At 31.2% G+C, this 8948-nt stretch overlaps 1 protein-coding gene across 2 annotated transcripts in view; it reads left to right on the top strand.

Annotated features, from left to right (window-relative positions):
* The first annotated feature begins 206 nt into the window (after positions 1–206).
* Positions 207–8948, top strand: part of LOC113511826 (uncharacterized) — a 51300-nt gene continuing 42558 nt past the window's right edge. The window contains exon 1 of one of the 2 annotated variants that reach the window (XM_026895546.3): positions 207–368. The gene's annotated coding sequence lies outside the window, so the exon portion shown is untranslated. The remainder of the gene's footprint in view (positions 369–8948) is intronic. The other variant, XM_026895545.3, reaches the window with a different exon arrangement.

The following is an 8948-nucleotide window of genomic DNA, read 5'->3' as shown; positions in this document are numbered from 1 at the left end:
TACATAATTAAAAAATTAATTAACGAAATGGAAAGGCTAGTGAGGCCGTAAATAACGTGACAGACTGTCGAGAACCTATGTCGTAAATAACTTATTTTTTACAAATTGAATTCGGTTGACCTTTGAAAAAGCTGCGAAAAAGTCGCAATTGCGATGTGCGATCAGCTTATCCGTGGTACCTGTTATCAGGCAACTCTAGGTGGTGCGCGCGCGCAGACGAACAGTAGATGTTCGCGCGTCGTCAGGAGGGCACATCCGTTAGCAGACGCTAGCGCCGCGACTGTGAATTGTGGATAAACATTGCGAGTGCATAATCATAATATTAAGATAAGCCTCTGGAGTTAACGGAGCCCGGAGGTTAAAAAAGGGTGCGTTTGTGTTTTGTTTTACATGTTTACATATTTAAGTTTAAATGTTATTGATATAATGTCGGTTTAAGTAAGTAAGCTTAGTTTAAGGTATATGACTTTATTTAGACGATATAGCTCAATATTATGATTCAATTTTTTTTTTTGCACGAATGTGTAATGGGTAAGCAGTCACGCTATTCTTCAGTTTGTAATTTTTCGACATTCTATTTTATGCAATCTTGCTTCATAACATTATTAGGCATACAAAAAATGTACATATGGAAATTTGATTAGCTAGACGGCTAAATGTTCAAAAATTATATAACTATATTAATTACACGAGGGTATGCTTTCTCTGCACAATAAGACAAATGCAAACCCGGTGTCCGTGAAGAATAATTTTCAGACATCATAGTACGTTGCATATTTGTTGAATATTTAACATTTCATTATAGGACACGTAGGATTAGTTGCCAAGTAGCTATAAATAAAGTGTATCGAGTATACATTGGACTTAAACATATTACATATGTATTTGTATAGAGCTGTAGTCGGATACATTGGGGCCAATGAAGTATTATTTTTGTATCTCTGTTTGTAAAACAATTCAGTTTCAGTAAAATTACTATTCTAAAAATCAGTGTAATAATGTAAATTATAATAGAATTGAGTTTTTTTTTCTGAGTTATAACATAATAAGTAATGCTGTAAAGCCCCTTTTGTGTCTATAATAAAGTATGTTCTGAGAGATTACTTGATTTAATATCTTTAGCGACCATCACGCTGCTCGCTATTGACAAGACGTTCACCTCCATATCTTAAAATCTAGGTGGTTGCGTACAGCACGGCTTCAGAGGATCCTTTTCTTGTGGAGGTTTAGGTCGTTTAATAAGTTCCCTGAGGAGGTTCTCTCAAAAGATTAGAAGGTAGTTTTTTTTTAAAAAAGCAAATAATAATTTTCTATACTTGGCAATACACATGCAATGATTCTCATATTCCAGTTCATACACACACGTTTGGTTCTCAACTCAGGAGTATAAAAAAATATTAGTTTTAAGAATTAGGCCTCAAATTGACCCTATTGTCACTTCTATAAATTTTATACTAAGAGTGTTTATTTCTGTACATCACTTGTCAAAATTCAAACATAAACAATTTTACATATTTCTCAACTATAAAAGTGCTCTTGTATCTACAACTTGAATCATGCAATAAGATAAATGTTAAACTGTCACTTAAATTTTAGAATTCGATTATAAATGTGTAATCAATTATAAACAAATGTATTTACATACATATATGTATATATTATCTATATAAATAAAATTAAGTAGAGTTTCCTGTTAAGTGTATAATTTGAGCATATTTTGACTGAACTGCTTTGGCAATTTTTTTAGTGTTATAATAGATGATTAAGTAATATTTAGGGGAAGAATGATCCAAATAGGCTTATGCCCAAAAAGTATTTGTAGATTCTGTCATAATGAACAGGAAACGCCGCAACACTTAATTTGTGGCTGTAGCCCACTTATACATAAACGATATATCTCCTTTGGAAAATGAATTAAATTATTTAAAAATTCTTATCATTGATTAGCAGAGAACTTTAAAAAGGGCGAGCACAAAAGAGCATGGAAAGGTCGTCTTTCAATAATAATAATAAAAGGGGATTAAAATCAAATTAAATTTGGAATATAATAATTAATAAATTGTTAATAAATATTAATGAATTAAATAATTAATAAATGTAATTAATAAATTGGTAACATGTTCATATTGTACTTTTATTGTACTGTAGTGTTATAGCGCGAAGTAGCTGTATCCGTATACCAGTGTTTTAATATCAAGGATGAGATATATATAGCAATGAAATAACAGGATATAAAGACATAACATCTTAGTCTTAGGGGCCATTTACGCGTCACAGTGTACTAAAATATACCGGGTTACCAGTAGGTTAGTAGGTAGATAGGTTAACCATAAGGTAGGTCGTTGTTTTGTTTAGTATTCTATATTGTATGAATATAAAGATGCAGGCAGTTTAATAGAAGATATAATATTAAAATGATAATATTTTAAACATAAATCAGTGATTTTATATCATTGGCATAATTAAAAATGAGAATCAGACAAATTCCTGACATGTGACATTTCATTTATATCTTAACAAGATATATTAGAGAAGGTCAGGTGATTAGTCGTAATTAAAATTAGACCAGATTTTTCATCCAGTTATTTCTCTCTATTAACATTTATTTTTATCTAGATTTTATACAATTTAATATTTTAATATGTTATTTTGCTCTGATGTATGGCAATGAGCTACCATTAATGGATATTAATGTTAGCTAAATATATTATATTATATAGTTAAATATAATTTATTATTATTTGTGTTGAATACAATGTTATTTCTTTTGCAAAACAAAATGACTTATTTAATAGAAAATATTATTATTAGTCTGAAGGATAATTAAACTGTGCGCAACATTACATACCTGACGATAGCAAAAACTACGAACGATTAATTAAAGCTACTAATTACTTATAAATACAGGATAATCGTATGTGATAGATACTAGTTGTACCCGCGATATCTTCTGTGTAGTAGTTAAAGGTAATTCTTATAAATACGAATAATATATTATATATATTGTTAAGTTTAAGTTCAAAGAAAAAGGAATTATGTTCGAACGCATTGTTTCTACCTGACCTAATGAGAGACAAGCGTAATAGATACATATGTACGTAACACCATCTAGGGGATTTTTTATAAACATAACCAATAACCTACCAAGATTGTACACTAGTGGAGTAATCTCATATTTTGTTTGTCAAATTCAGATAGAACATACACCAGCTTTTCAATTGCACTAATATCTGATCGATTATATATTTTTTTTTGTAATCCGTTCAGTTATTTTTTCGTGATGATACGACAAACATACGAAGATTTTTATTGATTTTAGGCCTCTTCAACTAATATTCGCAAAAAAATTTAAAAACTTTTTTACCCTTACTATTTCATATTGGTGTAAATACGAGTATCATATGAGAAATTAGTTCTTTTTAATATAAAATTTTGCTTAGTATTGAAAACAATATTATGATTTGGAAGGACATATAAATTGTATATGACATATATCGGATGATAGCAAAAAATACGAACGATTATTAAATCATCTAACCGCTTGTAAAGACAGAGCCATGGCTACCGATGCGTGGCGCCACCGGACAGCGTGATATTATCTAATAACTGCCTAATATGATTAAATTGGCATACAATTTACTATTAACAATTACAATATACTAGATATACCCCGCGACTTCGTCCTCGCGAATCAGTAAAAGTATCTTAAATGTTATGTTAGAAATAAATTATTCATGTAACAAATTTCATTTAAAACCGTGTACTAGTTTTTGCATGAGAGAGTAACAAATATCCATTCATATCTAGTGACAAATTTTTATTTTTAATAATAGTAGAAAGATCTTTGATGCTATTTTGTATTTGATGCGTTTTAATTTGTTTATATTTTTTCGAACCATATCTATATTTAAGCTATCAGTATCTTTTAAGATCAATGTTTTATACTACGAAACACTAATTTTACTAGAAAATAAACATTTTTATCAATGAAACAAGAGTAAAAAAATTGGAAATATCTCATTTAATAGTTAGACAAGCTAAACGCGTTATGTTAATATGGCAGCTTTAAATTTTTTGTTCAATACCACCAATTCTTATACATAGATATTACTTAAAGTCTGTACTTAAATGCTTAAAGTAAGTTTGTTCGCTTATAAGTTTCTGATACCATAACAACTAAACACATTAGTAACTCATTAGTCGATGACCAAATTTGGTATACACGTATATTTGGATGGAAAAAGTAGGTATTTGTCCACCTTTTATTTTGGTTAATAAATCCATAAAAATTGATATCCTGGCAGCCTTCCTAATATTATAAATAAAAAAGTAGGTTTCTTCGTTTATTAGCTCTCAGTGCCTTAACGGCTAAATCAATCACTGTAAAATTTGCTATACACGTACTACATAAAATGAGAAAGAAGAAAGACTTTATCCCGGTTAGTCAATATATTCCAGTCACGCGGATGAAGTCACAAGTTAGTAAAAAAAGGGGGTATCATGAGCATAACAGTATACTCTGTTATGTCCATGGTACTGCTCACGTCTATAGGCGACGGTTACCACTTTCCATCAGGTGGGCCGTCAGCTTGTTTGCCATTCTAAGTTGTATAAAAAAAAGTAAAATAATTTCAGGTTTTCTATTAGAATACTTTCATAAAATTATGCCAGTGTTTTCAAAGACAATGAAAATTCAACGGTGCAAGGTCGCAGCTCGTTTACTATTATAGTTCTACCGGATTTTCTTTAGCGTGCATTCAAGAATGAAACGTTATAATTGTTTAATTTACGTTCTTTTTTTTTCTTTATTGCTTATTTACTAACACTAGAAAACAATGATATATTAATAATTGTTTTCAATTTTTATTTCCTATCACCATTTTTACTTACTGGTGATAAATACAAAATATTCATTATTATTTATGATTTAGGTAATTCGTGGTAATAATAATCCAGTGAACAAAGAAATAAATTAATTGATTAAATAATATCAATTTAATTTTATAAAAACAATGTAACATATGCTTGTGTGTAAACAGTGCATGTGCAATATACTATATTCTAACACAAATGTGAGGGGGGAAAGGGATTGTTAGCAATGGAGTTTGACAGCCCCATTGCTAACAATATGCCTTATTACGTCGACCTCCATGTAGTTCCCCCTGGAAACCATGGTGAACAATTCTTATTGAATTCGTCACGATGGGCTAACTGACCTACTTCATCCTCACCTATGATCCTTCACTGGTGCCCCGCCGGTGTATACGAGGTTTGTCCGGAAAGTACGTATAAAAGTTTTTTAAAAATTTTATTTTACAATTATTCAGGTAAATCAATTTTATCCCCTTCAAAGTACTCCCCCTGTGACATAATGCACTTGTGCCAACGCCGTTTCCACTGTGAGAAGGCTCCTTGAAAGTCCTCTGGTTGTAGGTTTCTCAGCTGCCCCGTCGTAGCTTTTTTTATCTCATTTATGTCCCCCAAATGCCGCCCCCGAAGTACCAATTTGGTTTTTGGGAACAAGAAGAAGTCACACGGGGCCAAATCCGGCGAATAGGGGGTGTTCGGTCACCGTAATGGAATTTTTACTCAAAAACTCACGGACAACAAGAGAGGTGTGGGCAGGGGCATTGTCGTGGTGAAGAATCCAACGCCCCTCTCGCGCCAATTCTGGACGAACTCGTGCCACACGAGCTTTGAGGCGTCTGAGCACATCGACGTAGAATTTTCCATCAACTGTCTGGCCTGGAGGGACGAATTCTTGATGGACAATCCCCCGAACATCGAAAAAAACAATCAACATTGTCTCGGCCCTCTCTGAATCTTTTTAGCCACTTGTGGACGGTTGGTTCCTTCACAGCATCATCCCCATAAACTGTTCTGAGATCGGCAAAAATTTCACGGCCATTCTTGCCGAGTTTCGAGAGAAACTTGATTACGACGCGCTGCTCTTCAACGGAAGCGGGCTCCATGCCGACGGGGTTTCGTTAAGAGGTAACTTCACAGATGGCGTGACAAGCCAGTTCGCACCGCACGGCGGTCAGACCAGAACTGAAGCATTGTTAGGGACATAAGGAAGGGGTCCTGCGCTTACCTGGCCTCCCCACTCCTCTTTCTCGCATTCCAGAACACTTTTATACGAACTTTCCGGACAGACCTCGTACTAATAGCGCAGGTGGGGCTACCATTCCATTATCATCCATAAAAAAAAAACACAAATGTGATTATGTAGTGACAACACAGATTTATGATTGTTTGTAGGACATGAAGAGAATTGATTAATATTAAAAACCATTAGTTGAGAAATAAAATAAAAAAAAATTTACTCTGAAAAGAAGAAGGTTTACAATCCGATTATATTAATTAGTGTATATTTTCGCAGATTTTTAAACGATTTTTATGATTATTTTTTTATTGAAGTAATTAATGGGACCAACATTAACAAGTTAAAGCGTACTAATTTTGTCACGAATGAAGTCATATTATGATTATATATATTATAGATGCTATTAAATATGGTAATTTTTTAAACCAACATTATAATAATTACGGACATCTAATGTTCGGTATCGAAAAAAAAATGTCTAGGTCACGATGTATTTTTATGTATTTTTTTAATACTTATTTAAAGAGTCGATAATTATGGTAAGTACATACATAAATGTAGGTTGTGGAATGTTATTGCAATTGGCTTGTTTATAGATTTATGAATAAATTCATATGTAATTAATGAATTCATAAATTAGATATACAAAGATATATGCAGATGGGCATTGTATTATAATATGTCAAATTAATTAAATATATACTAGGACAGTAAATAAAATAAGAAATTGGAAACAATAAATAATAATTTAATAATAAAATATTAATCTATACTTATAATAAATCTGTAGAGAGGTCAATTCTGTACATGAAATATATTTCCAAAATAACTATCAGGGGGTGATTAGTGATCGATATTATATAGACAAAAATTTTATTAATGCAATTAGTAAAATTTTTGTCTGACTGTCTGTATGTTCGTTATAGAAACAAAAACTACTCGACGGATTTTAACGAAACTTGGTACAATTATTCTTTATACTCGTGGGCAGGTTATAGTATACTTTTCATCACGCTACCATCAATAGGAGCAAACCAGTGAAGGGAAATTTTAGGAAAAAGGGAGAAGTTACTCCATTTTTAAGCTTCCGTCGCGTATGCAGCCTTAATGGCCACTTTTTAAAATGTAAAAATGTACACCCGTGCGACTCCAGGACGGGTCGCTAGTTTTATAATAAATTTAGTGCTCGGGAATTTAAAAGCATCTTTACAAAGTTGCATATTTTACTCTTCGATTATGTTATGAGGATAAATCACACATTATGCTGCATTATGGTAAATAACAAAAGCACTCATCAGGATGCAAAATGTACTTGTATGTAATTGTATGAAGACTCGTATATTTCGTCAACGTACACATCTGTACAAGATATAGGAAAATTAAAGGTGTCTTCATGCTACAGCACAGTTTTTTCTTTCTTATCATAGCACGAAAAAAATAATTATTACTTGATAAAATTAAAAGATTTTAAATTATTAAATTAAATTAAAAACTTTACAATAAATCGATTCGTTCTTCATTATAATTATGAAAAAATGTCAATCTTACAAAACGTTTGGTAATATTTATGTATGGATGGAGTGGAAACATTTTAAAACTGTAAAAGTTAAAGACTAATCAGGAATACAAAATTAGTTTATTTTCTACCTATCTCAAAGTGATCAAGTTTTTATTATGTGAGCTTTTTATAAATTATTTACACAACACTGAAATTTTTAGCACCAGTTTTTTTTACAAAACATACATGTAATTTATGTTTTTATTTTTTTATATACGTGTTAATTCAGAGTAAAATTATAAATAAAATATTTTTATTTTAAGTATTTTTTATACCCCTGATGTGCCAAATAAGTATATATCTATAGTATATATTACAATATAATTTGTTACTTTAATTTAATTTGATGAATATAAATTTGGATGGTAGACAAACAAAAATAAATTAAATATGAATAAAATAAGTTTATTATAAATTCTTTGGCAGATTGATGTGATCGATGACATTATTAAATTTATTTATGTTCTCATTGAAATTTATTCCATTAATATTAATTACTCAATGTCATGTGTTGTGTATAAATGTTAAAAATATCTAACCACATAATTTTACTTTAAATAACTGTATTTTATTTAAATAATTAGACATTCATATAAAAATTGAAAAATCAAGATAAAATAAATAAGTGTATAATATTTATTTTTATACTTGCAACTGTGTAATCTAGTGATCAGTTATATTTTTTCTACATAGATTACAAAAACTTGATCTAATTAACTGATAGACCGATTGATCAATTTAGAAGCTATGCTAACATAATGCTATTGCAGGAAGTCAGTGGATACAGGTGGCTCAGGATTATTCCTTATGGCAGTCCATGGGGGAGGCCTATGATCAGCAGTAAACGGATAATGGCTGAGCAGACGATGATAGGCTAACGACCTTATTGGTTAAATAAATGTTGGCCAATTTTATGATTTAACAAATATATCATATCCCGAGACGTATTTTCTTCGTTGAATAACCTCGGATACTCCCAACGTTGCTGAAAAAAGCACTTTGTGAGCCAGTATTGTACGGTTTTTCATCGAGAGTAAAAAAGTCTCTTGTTCGCATTTATGGACAATATTGTCCATGTATTCATACAGGTGGTTACATGGCATGATATTATAAAAAAAAAAATAACCCAACGTTAGGCTAGTATTACATTGTAGAAAGTAATCTATGCATTACATGAATTGGTGTGAAATTAAGATTATATCACATTGCGCTCACAGTGTCCGCCCGTTCGCCATCTGTTGTAATATGAATAGACCTTTAAGCCGACCTCTATTGAAATGGGTA

This window comes from Galleria mellonella, unplaced genomic scaffold (assembly GCF_026898425.1).
Source record: "Galleria mellonella isolate WM207_F2 unplaced genomic scaffold, CSIRO_AGI_GalMel_v1 utg213, whole genome shotgun sequence".
Taxonomy (NCBI): domain Eukaryota; kingdom Metazoa; phylum Arthropoda; class Insecta; order Lepidoptera; family Pyralidae; genus Galleria; species Galleria mellonella.
The sequence above is the reverse complement of the archived record's forward strand: the minus strand, read 5'-3'. Positions and strand labels throughout refer to the sequence as shown.